This window comes from Phaenicophaeus curvirostris, chromosome 14 (genome assembly GCF_032191515.1).
Source record: "Phaenicophaeus curvirostris isolate KB17595 chromosome 14, BPBGC_Pcur_1.0, whole genome shotgun sequence".
NCBI lineage: Eukaryota > Metazoa > Chordata > Aves > Cuculiformes > Cuculidae > Phaenicophaeus > Phaenicophaeus curvirostris.
Window position 1 is genome coordinate 7,750,161 of NC_091405.1, and position 13,058 is coordinate 7,763,218.

General features: G+C 51.6%; 1 protein-coding gene across 1 annotated transcript in view; it reads right to left on the minus strand.

Annotated features, from left to right (window-relative positions):
• ZNF469 (zinc finger protein 469) overlaps positions 1–12,444 on the minus strand; it is a 33,224-nt gene extending 20,780 nt beyond the window's left edge. The window contains exon 1 of the mRNA XM_069868135.1: positions 12,325–12,444. The gene's annotated coding sequence lies outside the window, so the exon portion shown is untranslated. The remainder of the gene's footprint in view (positions 1–12,324) is intronic.
• Between the last annotated feature and the right edge of the window lie 614 nt (positions 12,445–13,058).

Below are 13,058 nucleotides of genomic sequence, written 5' to 3' on the forward strand. Positions count from 1 at the left end.
CGAGCCTCTCCCGAGGTTTAGCTCGGCTTCTCCACCATTACAGAGTGGGAAAGGCAGCTGGGATGTGCTGAGTGGGGCTGGGAGCTGCCAGGGAGAATGGGGATGGGTTGGAGCAAGGTCAGGGTCACCTCCTGAACTGCACCCCCAGAGCAAGGGCCTGGCCTGGTTCTGGTGGATTTTTGGCATGGGCGAGCAAAGCCCTTCAAAGCATCTGCTTCCCTGAAAAAACAGAGACATCGGACATCTGAGGCCTCCTCCCTTCCAGCTCGCTGCGCCCCCGAGACTGCGGCGGGTTTAATCTCCCCCAGGGAATCAGCAGAGGGGCTGGGCCTGCCAACGACATCTTTGTAGGACTCTAATAAAGAATGACTTATTTTGACATTTATTTAAGATATATTAATCTTTCATTTTCCTTCTAAATGCTCCTGTTTGCTAAGGAACTATCTGTTACCTAAGTGCTCCGATAAATCTTCTAAGGTAAAATTACATGTTAGATGTTGCCAGAAGGGTACATTTAAGAATGCTTCCTAAATTATCAACTGCATTAATCTTAATTACTTTGGTAAAAGTAGAGTCTGGCATTAGGGTGAACTAAATTGAACGGGTGTTTGTTTGTCTTTTATCATATCACATATTTGAGATCATTTAACAGAATGCAGATAAAAGGCGCGTGGGGCAGCGAGGTACAGAGCAACTGCCTAATGAAAATGATGGTTCTGGATGACAAAGAGCAGGAGGGAGGGGACCGCAGGAGCCCCCGGGGTCCCTGATGCAGCAGGACCTGGGTGGTACACGGGCAGAGGAGCACGGCAAAAAAATAACACCTCCCCCACCCCAAAATCAACTCCTCTAGACATCATTTGGAGCAGAAGATCGGAAGGAGAAAAGCAAGTTGGTGTCCCGTCGGGTGCTGGGGGAGGCGAAGGGCTCTGGGTACCAGCACAGCCTGCATCACCCTGCAGGCGCCCCGGCAACCAGCTCGCATCCTGCTGGGGCACAAATGGACAGAGCGGGATGGACCGCAGCCAGGATTCGACTCTCTGCCAAAATCTGGCTGCTGCCCTGTTTATTTGGAGAACTGCAGCGTGCCTGAGTGGGCCCAGGCCCTCACTTCTGAGATGAGCACACCACTCAGTATTTTAAGGCACAGAAATGAAATTAAGCGTGGGATTAAGTGCTCTCTTACACTGGGGCCTTGAAGAGGTATTAAATATTGCTGCGATGAAATCTCACCATCTCCCCAGGTCTGTGTGACCTGGGCAGATTCGTTATCAAAGCAGAGTGGATTTGCATGAGCCAAAAGGGAGAAGTTACCTCTTGTTCTAAATTTAACAAAAATTTATCCATCGACACCCTTGTGCATAGGATGCTGAAGGGGAGCTGGTGGAAGATGGGGAGAAATGATTATGTGTGCCACCAGTGATGAAGATAAAGGATGGATTTGGGGTAAAGGGAGACCAATAGCATCACCTTGGATGCCTCCAGCCCCAGCTGACCCCCCTGGGCATTGCCATAGCATGGCACATCAGTGCTCCACATCACCACATCCCCCTCGCCCCACTTCCCTGGGATATAGCCCTGCTCAGCATTTCCCTCCTAGCCTTCTTGACCCCCCCAAAACAGAATAAAAAAGCAAAAGCAATGACAGCATTCCCAGGCCAATATCATGTTTCCTTTCTCCTGGTGGAGCCTGGGTCTGCTCCAAGCTGCCTTCCCCTCTGCTCCCACTCCCAGTCCTGGTCAAATAGGGACAGGAAACTTGAGAGCAATGAGCACATTGCCTGTATTTTCACCCGAGCCTCATTTAGCTCATTGTCCTTTTGGCTTCCTTCTCCTCCCCTTTGCTCAACAGCGTGGCTGCCAGAGCGGCTGCTCAGGGATGGGGGGTGCGACAGCAGATCAGAATCTGCCCCACGTTCATTTGGCCATTTCTTCCTTTGGGCAGACCTGCACACACACACACACACACACACATCACTGAGTGAAATTAATTGGCTCATTGCAATTAATGCACTCACAGACTTAATTGGGGTTGGCTGGATGCATGTCAGCAAGTGCACAAATCCAGCCCTCACCCATCGGGGTCCCATATGTGAGCAACTGGGGAAGGACGGTTCCCTTCAGGTCTTATCCTGATGATGCCACTGAGTCCCGGTGACACCAGTCTTGCTGAGCCCCAGCAAACAGAGGAACTGCTACCTTCCCTGCTGGTCTCTGCAGAAGCAGTGAAATCCTAAGGGTGCAAAGGCCACAGAGACCTGGTTTTGGCAGACAGAGTGTGGTGTTTCACACCGGGGCTTAGACAGGCCACGGGCAGCACGGGATCATCATGGCACCAGCCAGCAGCCCCAGCACAGATGCTCTGAGAGCACCCACCGAGCTGGTTTAGGTGATCTTGTCACCCCCTGTGCTTCTCCCTGAGCTCAAGCAGGAGGGATGGCCCTCAATGGGAGCCCAGCCCTGGTGACGCAGACCCCTCAAACCCTGTTGCCCACCTGGCACCACCCAGAGGAGTCCCACCCATCCCTGGTGGAACCCAAAAGCCACCCCAGCCCGGAAAGCAGAGAGGTTCCTGTCCAGCCTGAACCAGTTACTGCAGGATCTGATAGGAGGAGACTGCAGCTAGATTTGGGAGCTTTTAAGCTGTCAACTTTCCTATAATTATTAGCAATGTTTTAAATAAGCTCTCTTCTGAAATTTGCTTCTGAAAGACAAGATTAATGAGCATTTCCTTTGGGGATTTATTGCACTGTTAATTATTCTCTTCCAGAAATTCAGCTCAGAATATTATCAGCTTTTTTTTCAATTAAAAGTGATTATAATTTGCTCTGTATAAAAGAAAAGTGGATTTAAAAAAATCATTATATCCCCCCTTCCTGATTAAGTATAATAGTCAAGTGATGGAGATAAAAGTAGCCAGTGGCTCTAGCAGGCCATGCTGCGCAGACACGAACTTGGTGTCCCCCTGGCAGCAGCTCCATCTCTGATGGGGTCCAGCTCTTGGGATAATGGGATGCCAAGAGGCCGACTTGCAATTTATGGAGATTTCCTGCAGAGGGAAGCAAAGGTGTCTACAAGCAGCCGTCCGGCGCGGTGCCAACTTTGGATGGGGGCGTTCAGGGAGGAGAAGGCTGGGAATGGTGAGACTGAGCGATGCTCCAGCAGCCACCTTCTCCCAAATAATGTTTGGCTGCTATTTCAGGGCTCAAGGTGGAGACCAGGAGATGCTCTGTGGGAGACTGATCCCAGGGGGAGTTTGCAGTGGGAAAATGTTGGTAGAAATGGTAGTTTCTCGTTTCACTGTAAAAAATGAATTTTTGCACCAGGAACGCTGTGGGATTTGAAGCGGGACCAAAGCAGGGACAGCCCTGGAGAAGGGAGTCAGGTTCCCAGCACGCAGCACAGGCAGGCACCAGTGCCTTGCCCTTTTGCAGGCTGTTTGCCCTCCCCAGCAGACATTCCTCGTGTGTCTCCCAAATGCAAAATATTCAGAAAACGCTACAAATACAAATGCTTTCTTGGCGAGGGACAGATCTGATTACACTCATAGCACAGGGGGGAGCAGCCCCATGCATGGCTTTGCTTGAAAACATCCTGCAGACTGCACAAGAACCCGAGACCACGAGCACTGCAAGGTTTGCTTTAACCCCAGACTGTCCCTGCAAAAGCCTTGCTGCTCGGCTTGGCAGGTAGAAAGCAAACAAGAGGTTGAACTAAATGCAAAGGCTGGCTGGAAGATGCCCTGTACAGGGATGTCTCTCACTGGGACAGGCAGGTTTGGCTGATCCCTGGTGCAGTTGTGGCTGGAGTGACCCATCGGTCCTATCCTGTCTGTGCCCCCGGCACACAGACCTCTGGCAGGGATGTGTCAGCACCTTGCCACGCGCCTCATGCCGATGGGGAAGCAGACAGCTCATGGGCTGGAGGGAAGGGGAGTGCTTGTGAGGAGAGAATCGCATCCCAGAAAGCAAAAAGGCAGCTTGGGAATTTTGGAGTGTCCCCCCCTTCAGGCTCCCTTTCCCACCCGTGGGGTTGGGATGCACCCGTGGGTACTGCTTCACCACTGGAGCTGTGCCCATGGGAGGTGGGAGTTGGGCGTTGTGATTCTGATGGAGAACAATCCAGTTTGTCTTCCTTTGGCTGGGGCTGCTGCCTGAAGCTGAGCTTGCCATCACCTCCTTGCCTGGGATTCATGGTCCTTTGAAGGCAGGAGGGATGTGCCACGCAGGAAGCCACAGAGGTCAGAGTTTTATGAAAGGGATCAATGTCAGACTCCAGCATCACTGAAGTTCCTCAGCAGAGCTCCTAGAGCTCTGTTGTGTCTGAGCTGCAAAACACACTGGACACCCCAGCATGACCTTCTCACACACAGAATCACACACAGAATCACTAGGTTGGAAAAGACTCACAGGATCACCCAGTCCAATCATTCCTATCAATCACTAAACCATGCCCCTCAGCACCTCAGCACCTTTTAGCCCATGCCAGGGCATAGGCACACTGGGAATGTTGCATTTTGGGCAGTGGGACCCCCAAAAAAAGAGCTTCTGGTGCAGCCCCTCCCATCACACCTGGCTGTGGGTGTCGGTGCTGAGATGTGCTCTCTGTTCTCAATGGGAGCAGAAATGCTCAGAGCCGAGAAAAATGCGCAGAGCTTTAAAAAGGCTGGTGAACAGAGGGATATTCATGGCCAGCTTCGATTGGCTGCTTCGTAAAGATGCTGGTGCAGTGAGATGAGTTACATGGCCCTGGCAACCCCAGCTGGAGAGCAAAGAATGGTTGGCATCAGTGGGCAGTACCCAGAGCAGCAGGCAGCTTGGTTATCCTCATCCTGCCAACGTGATGTGTGGACATGTCAAAGCATCAGTAATATAAAAGTGGGATGGGTTTGCACGCCCTGGTTTGTGGGGCGAGGAGGAGCTGGTCCAAAATCCAGCCACACTTTCTGTTGTTCCTCCCATGAGTCTGGTCCCTTCCAGCCCCTCTCCAGGAGGGTGATGCCAGCCCGGGGCAGTGGAGACCCTCCTGAGCCACGAAACATCAAAGCTGGGCAGCTGTTTGGGTCAGGTTTGTCTGCAGGTGCCGAACACGAGTCTGGCACATGCCTGAAACTTCAAAGAGTGAGTAATGAAAAGCATTTTGCCGATGGGTTTCCAGGCACACACAGCCCTTCCTGCTGGTCCAGCTGTTGGGTGGCAGATGTGGGGACACATCCTTGTGTCTCACCCGTGGCAGGAGAGGGCACAAGCCAGGCAATACCAAGGTGGGAAAAACCCACAGAGAGGCTCCATGCTATTTCTTCTGCTTTTTTTTTTCTTCTTTTTCTTTTTCACCAGGCACCATCTGTGAATGAGCGTAGCTGAATAATGCTGATATTCATTGCCGGGACAAGCCCAGGCTCTGTTTGCTCGGGAGGAACATTTTCTCCAGGGACACACCAAGTGACAAAATCCCCTTCCTCATACCAGTATATTTTTCTTTCATTAGTCAAAAAAATTAGCAGAGGATATTTCAGAGGGCTGAAAAATGGCATCCTGCAAAGATCTTCCTTTTGCTGGTGCTGCACGGGGTGGAAAAGCACTTGAAGCCCTCGTCCCTCCCTGCAGCATCACTTCAGTTACGGGTCCGGGACAACATCCCTTCTTTGTGTGTGCTTGCAAAATGCAAAGCAAGGGTTGGGAATTTCCCTTCTCTTTGGGGTGTCATTTTCAGGCAGAGGAGGATTGTCTCAGGAAGCCCAGGTCAGAGGAAAGGATGCTGCTGCCCTTCCCACAGGCAAAATGCAGATGCAGCCACTCCTGGGGCTGAATACCAGTGATGCTACAAGCACAAAGTGGCTGGAAAGCACTGAAATGGGATGGGGATCTGATCATTGCTGCCTGGGGCAGGCAGCATCGCCAGGGACCAGGCTCCATGCTTTCCTGTGTCCTCCATCCCTTTCCTCATCCTCAGCCACTGAAGCAAAAATGAAAAAGAACAAAACTTCCCGCCACCACACCGACCCTCTAGTAGCCTGGGAAAAAAAAAAAAGTGTATTTTTATATTTTGACTGGAAAACTGAATTCTTCCAAACAGTGACAAGGGTTTTCTGTAAAATCTTGCTTCTGAAAAGCAGGTGAAACCCACTCATTAGTGGTTTCTCTCAGACACCGGTGGTGGGCAGATGCGGGTAGGAGAGGGCAGGGGGTCAGGACATCACTCCCTGCCTGACAGACCATGCTTAGCCCAGGATTATTTTCCCTCTCTGCAAAAAGCCTCCCAGACAATACCTAATGCAAAGGACACCGGAAACTATTTATTTCCCTCAGCTATTCAGCAATGACCGAACCAGTGGTAGCGCAGTATTACTAAATCCTGCATACTTTTACAGTGATTTCACAGACCAAGAGGTTTTGGTATTTTTTTCCCTCACCTGGAGATTTAATGCTGCTGGAAGCAGGCAGGAGATATTTGCAGGGGGAAGCCAGGAGGGATATTCGTGCTGGCGTGGGGATGGGGCTTCCGAGCAAATAACTTCATGCATCTCCCATCTGCCACGCTCCTTTTCCTTGGTTTTTCCAACTAAACATTGCAACTAATAATTTTTGCACATGGTGTGAGAGCTGCCGTAAAGTGGCTGCTTATTTCATTAACAGCCGCCGTCTGCTATCGGGTTTAGGGAAGGGGGTGTTGGAGAAGGGCCGCCTGCGCCCCGTGGGGTATCGCTTTACCCCACCGCTTCCTGCCCAGGTGAACCCACACAAACCTGCTTGTGTGACGGAAAACATTCGGGACCCGAGACACGTTTCCAGCCGAAAACACAGGCTGCGATTCAGCTTCCCTCCCCTGCCTTCCGAGACGTCCTCCTTTTAACACAGAAAGTGGCATTTATCTCGGGATTCCTTAAACCCACGGTGTAAAAAAAATTATAAAAAATAATTAAATACAGGCCTGGGAGTTTGCATGTGCCCTGCTGGCCATCGCAATGCCCCCGCCCTCCGGAGTGGTTGGTGCCTCTCGTGTGCAGGGATGCTGTGGTGGTTCTTCCAAACCACAGAATCACAGAATAACCAGGCTGGAAGAGACCCACCGGATCACCGAGTCCAACCGTTCCTACCAAACACTAAACCATATCCCTCAGCACCTCGTCCACCCGTGCCTTAAACACCTCCAGGGAAGGCGACTCAACCACCTCCCTGGGCAGCCTGTTCCAGTGTCCAATGACCCTTTCTGTAAAGAATTTTTTCCTAACGTCTAGCCTAAACCTCCCCTGTCGGAGCTTGAGGCCATAATAACCATAACCATATCATGGTGCACAAGCAGCCCTACAGTAACAAACTGACGTTGGGATCAGCCAGGGGGAAATGGTTTTACTGTCCTGGGTCCTCTCAAGAAAGAATCGAGATGTGGAGATGGAGGCACGGCAAGAGGACAGCTCCCTCACACCCGTGTCTGCTCCCAGTACGTCCCAGAGTCCTGACACCCAGCCTGCCTTCCCCCAAGCCACCCTTTAATCTTCCTCACCGCCTGTTTCTAAACTGAGAGTTACAATGATTGACCAGAGCAAGACTTTGTTTTTTTTCTTTTTAAAGCTGGTTTGCAAAAACACGTTATGAAGAGGAAAACGTGCTGCCTCCCTCTGCCCCCGGACCGGGCCAGCAAGCACAATGGGGGCTGCAGGAGATGCAAGGACTTTGCCCGTCGTGCCAAGCCCAGAGAGAGTTTGGGGGTTACTCTTCCCTTTCATCAGATGCCAGGTTTCAGCCCAGGATTTATACGGTCAAATCCAAAATCCCTGGAAGGCAGGGCTTGGCACGGCGGGAACACAGATGCTGCCTTTAGTCTGCTGCTGTAATTACGCCACCAAACTTAGAAAGCAGCGGAAGAGCCGTATGTAGCGCTACAATTAGGAGGCTGTTTAATTGCAGTGCAATTGCATATTGTTTTCCTCTCCCTGGCTCCAGTTGCCAACAACCAGCTAAGCATCAGAAGCCGCAATGGAAACCCAGGCACGCTGGTTGCCGGCACTCCCCACTCATGCATCCTCGGAGTATCACTGCCTCAGCGATGCATGTAGACAGACAGCTCTGGGGACAACAGGCTTGGCACCCCAAAGCTGACCCATCACAGATGTACAGCCCTGTTGGGTCCAGAGCAGCAGGCAGACCTGGCCAGAGCAGCCAGCTGGAGGAGGAGCCACCAAAATACATATCAGCTTGATGCAAGAGTCTTTCTTTAAGCAACATTGTTCTCCTCCCTCTGGGACTCCCTTTCTCCTGCCCAAGGCACACTGGATTGCCTCAGGAACAGCCAGGAATGATTTTTCCCTGTCAGCCCGAAGATTACAATGGATATAGGCGTGGGAACCAGCAGCAGCAATGGAGTTGACATGGGAGAGCAGCTGATTTATATCACGTTGCCCCTGCAAACGCTGAGCATAAATCTGCTGCTTTTCAAGGGAAAGCGTGAATCAGAATAGCTCTACTCAACTTTACTTTATCTCCTTACTGTGTGACTCATCCTCAGAGTGTTGAGTTGGGCTTCCTACAGAACAGTGACAGATGTACATGGCCACTGGACTGGCTTTGCACTGGGAATTTCACAGCGTCTGGCAGGAATGGTGCCTCCACCAACTCCATCATTGTATATGAAGAAAATGAGAAACCAAGAGAAAAACCCCTAAGGTGTTCCCAATCTGACACAAGTTTGGGCAGAGTTACCTCAGCTCTCCTTCTCTTGCCTGCAGATGTTGCCACATCTGTGGGGTCTAAGCTGAAGCAAAGCTCCCAGAGATGCTCAGCAGCCCTGAGGCTGCAAGAAACTTCCATGGATTTATCCAGTTGCAGCACCGGGAGGTGCCAAAAGGAGGGATGATAATACTCAAACATCAGGTTTAAAGTGTTCTGAAAGTGGGAGCAAATCAAGGGAGAAAGACTAGGGGAGCTTTGTGTTCCTACCAGGGCTTGGCTTTCCTCCTGGTCTTTCCCAGCTGACGTCAGGCAACGCCCTTTAAAATGAACAGACATGGTGGCTTAATGCTCACATCTCATAGTTTCAGTCCTAGAAACATATGTAATGTTTAACAGTTGGGAAATGGGTCTGGGCATCCTGTTGCAAAGGCTGAAACGGCCAGTGTGCCCGATACTGCAAGTCCTCGTCTTTCCACACCACAGTGATGGCAGGGGCTTTATCAGAGGAGTTGGACACATCTCCTGCACAATGCAGGAAAGCGGCTTCTCTTGTTTTCACAGCTGATGTCAGGTCTGAAGAGGCTGCTGTGGAGCTGTGCCGCGGAGGAAATGCAGCAGAGGGTTGGCCGGCAGCTGTGGCTGCCACTGCTTGCACCTGGGCTTGTCTCGGACCCATGCCGATGGGAAGGCTCCTGTATCTGCAGCCCAGGGATGTGCAGAGGAGGCTTTCCAGGGATGAGCTGCTGCTCTGAAACCCTATTGAGCTCCCATGGAAGCATGGGAGGAATGGCAGCATTGCTAGGTGATTCTCTAGCAAGTCATCAACATGGAGAGCCACCCGTGTCTTGCAAAGCACTCCAGGAGCTGCTTGCAGGATTACACGTTGGAAGGTGCTGAAGGAACGGAGAGGACTGGCCAGAACCTGGTCTCATCCCCATGATGTCCTCAGTCGTCCTTCCCTGGGCTGTGTTGCATACACAGCCTGAGATGGAGGTTACTTGGAGGTGGGGATGGAAGGCGTGTGATGGGGAGCCTGCGTGCAGCCAGCAGCATGGAGACAGTGAGGCCTGCGTGAACAGCCATGAAGGGAGAGGTGTCCCAGCACAGTCCAGGGATCTGCCACCACTCTAGCCCTGGTGACAGCAAAGATGCTGCTTGGGATAAAATCTGTATGAGTCATGCCCTAGAGAAAGGCCAGAGAGCCCGTTCCCTTCCTTTCTTTAATAATCTACTCTCAATAAAGTCCCAAGCAAAAGGATATATATATATGCACAAAAGCAGAGCCTCTGGATTTCCCCTCCTTGCACCCTGCTGTTGAATGCTTCCCTGAAGGTTGTGGAAAGCTCAGCTGAGCCCAGCACACGCCTGTCCCCAGCAGCCAGTGTCACAGTGCAACTGCCAGCGGCTTGTCCCCCTCTGCAAAAACAACAGGCGAAGAAAGAGCACTTTTGTTTCTTCCTCCTCTATTGACACAGCTGGGAAGCCTGGAGCTGAGGGAGGTTCCTCCTCTGGAGGGCCAAGAGCCTCTGCACACTTACTTTGTAGCTCAGGTGGTGCTGGAAGAGACAAAGAGCCTCTGCCCACCTCACATGGACTAGCTGGGCACAGGCACAGTATCCTTTGGCCCACGCTGGGGCTCTGAGTGAGGTGGCAGTGGGGAAAGACATCACCCCACCTTCTCCCACTGGATCCCCTCAGAGCTGGCAGCCCCAGGAAGGATCATTCCTAGGATGGTGGTGATGTGCCACCCCAAAGCTGTGGCTGCTGGTGCTGTGCTGTGCAAACCGAGCCCAGCTGAGCCTTCGATCACTCCTCCTGCACTCATCCGTGTGCAAGCCGGGGAGGCACCTATAATCCTGGGGAAATTGCACCAGTGGCCATGCTGTGCCAAGCTTCCTGCATGCACGAGCCTCTGGCATTTGCTTTCCCCTGTCCTGCGGTATCTTCCTGGCTTGGTTGGACACGGCACAATGCCGGCTCTGATGGACCCAGCAGGTGAGCCCAGCTCCTTGGCCAGTCCTGTGCCACTCTGCTTTTAACAGGAAGGCACCAACCCCTCCTTTTCCTTCCATTTCTGTTGAAGAATTTACGCTATTTGCTTTCATAGATGTCCAGTGCAGCTATTTTATTGCCATTTATTCTAAGCACCTCATCAACGCTGTAACATCATGGGGAAGAGATTAATGAATAAATTCTAGAGACAAGCTATGTTTCCCTGTAAACAAGCCCTTATGTGTTGCTGTGTGCACGTGGGCAGCTGCAAGGAGAAAGTGCAGCGATTAGCTGGGATTTGGGGTTCAGTCTCTTAGGGCAGAACGTGCCCTCCAAGCCAAACTCAGGCTGCATCCAGCCAACGTTTAAGAGCATGAAGCAACCTGCTTCACAGCCCCCTGTGAGCACCACCTCCAAGCATCCCCCTGCTGGGATTTTGCCATGGACTTTCAAGGAGCCGTGACTGAATCTGGCCACTTGGCCATTGCACGATCAGTGGGTTTCCTTCTCTTTGCCTTCTGCCTCCGAGGCAAGAGACAAATGCAAAGCATTCCTTTATCTTCCTGCCCCTACTGAACGACAGGCAAAGCAATAAAATGCATTTTTTATAGAGCTGTAAATTTAATTTCCTTTTAAACCATTTGCTTCCACTTAGAACTCAATGGAAATCCTGTGCTGATGGCAAAGCTGCAGCCTCCCTGTGCTGCCATCAATGTATAGAAACTGAGAGCTGCAGTTTTTTGGATGAGCTTAAAAGTTGATGGAAAGGAAGATGGGCTGGGGAAGAGGGGAAAATTCTTAGGGCATTAAAGGCCTATTTTCCATCTTCCTCATGAAGCTTCCTGAAGGAAAGAGCTTGAGCTGTTTTATGGGGGCACAATTAAAGCCATTTCTGTCTGCAGGACAAAAGTTCAGTCCCTGACTCTGCTGTGAAGCTGAAGATGCTGCTTGTCTTGGGAGAAAAAGAATGATTTTCTGTCCTGAAAAACCACATGAGGCTTTAGATTTGATGCTAAGAATGAAGAAGAAGTAGTGTGGGCTCATGCAATGTCCATCATCTTTACACTATCAGGAAACCTGAGGGAATTTCCTCTAGTAAGCAAGGCGGCGGTGCTGGGATCACCCACCCTCGACATTGGAGATCAACCTCAGCATGAAGTGGCAAGCAGAAGGTATTGAGATTGGTCCTCCAGAGAGAACCCTTCCTCCAGCAGGACATCGGTCAGGGCAGAGCCTGCTCCTTTGGCCGCCCCTCCTGGGAGCTCCTCATTAGCATCCCTTGAGGGAGCTGATGGGAAGCAATTGAATGGCTGGTATGGCATGACGGCCCTTGCAAGGGAGTCTGGGGCACCTATCACTCATTTGGCTCTGGGTCTACCATGTCAGAGACCTGTATCTAGACTACTTCTCTCCTCCGTCCTCCCTCCAGCCTTTGCACAGGTGGCAGTTGCAGTCTGCACCCACAGCAGCTGCTGTCTCAGGAAGGAGTAGGACCAACAGATGGTACTTGGTGCTGTACAACCGTGCTTGACCCATGCACTTCGCCCCAAGGCTGTGTGCATCCTTCACCAGTGCCCAGAGCTTCTGCCAAGCTGTGAGCATGCTCTGGGCACCCATTCTGTGTCTCCTGCCTAAAGAGGGTGTCTGTGTCCCCATCACCTACCTGGCACCTGAGGACTCCTCTGTCCTATTTGGGCTCCTCACGAGCTCTGGACATTTGGAGCTCCCTGGTGTGGAAAATCCCAAAGGCTGGAGAGGCCATTCCCAACTGTCCTGGGCAGATCCTCCTGCACTTGTGCTGGTCTTGTGCCACTCGAAGGCAGAAAGCTGCTTACCGGGTGCTGGATCTGTGGAAAAAGAAAGGAACATGGCTCAGTGGGGAATGCTGGAGATGGGCTCCAAGCCATCGCTGCAGCTACATCATCCTGTCATCCTAGGATATTGAGTCCAAAGTACAGGAGCTATGTCAGAGAAGCTCTGATAGAGAAGCTGTTCAGAAAAGCCAGTGCACGGATTCTGGAAGAGCCTCCCAGACTGTCTGGGAAGGGATGTTGTGTCAGGGTTCACAGGGGACTCCCATCCAAGCTCCATGGTGCTGTCGCTGCCAAAGCCAGGACCACTAAGGGGACAGCAGGGGAAGATGGACATGTGCTGCTGTCTCTCCTGCCTGCAGTCTGCCCTCCTTTCTGACGGTGCTGTCAGGTCCTGCAAGGCTTGGGAGGGCTGTGTGCTCTGGCTCCCAGAATCTGAGAGGTGACGTATGCCAAGGGATGCAGGCCACATTCTCCTGGCCTGACAGCCTATTCATCTCTGAGCTTTATTTTTATCCTGCTTTTTTAATTGAGTGATGAGGAACAAGGACAAAAAGGCTCAAGATGGATCCACGGGGGCTCTCAG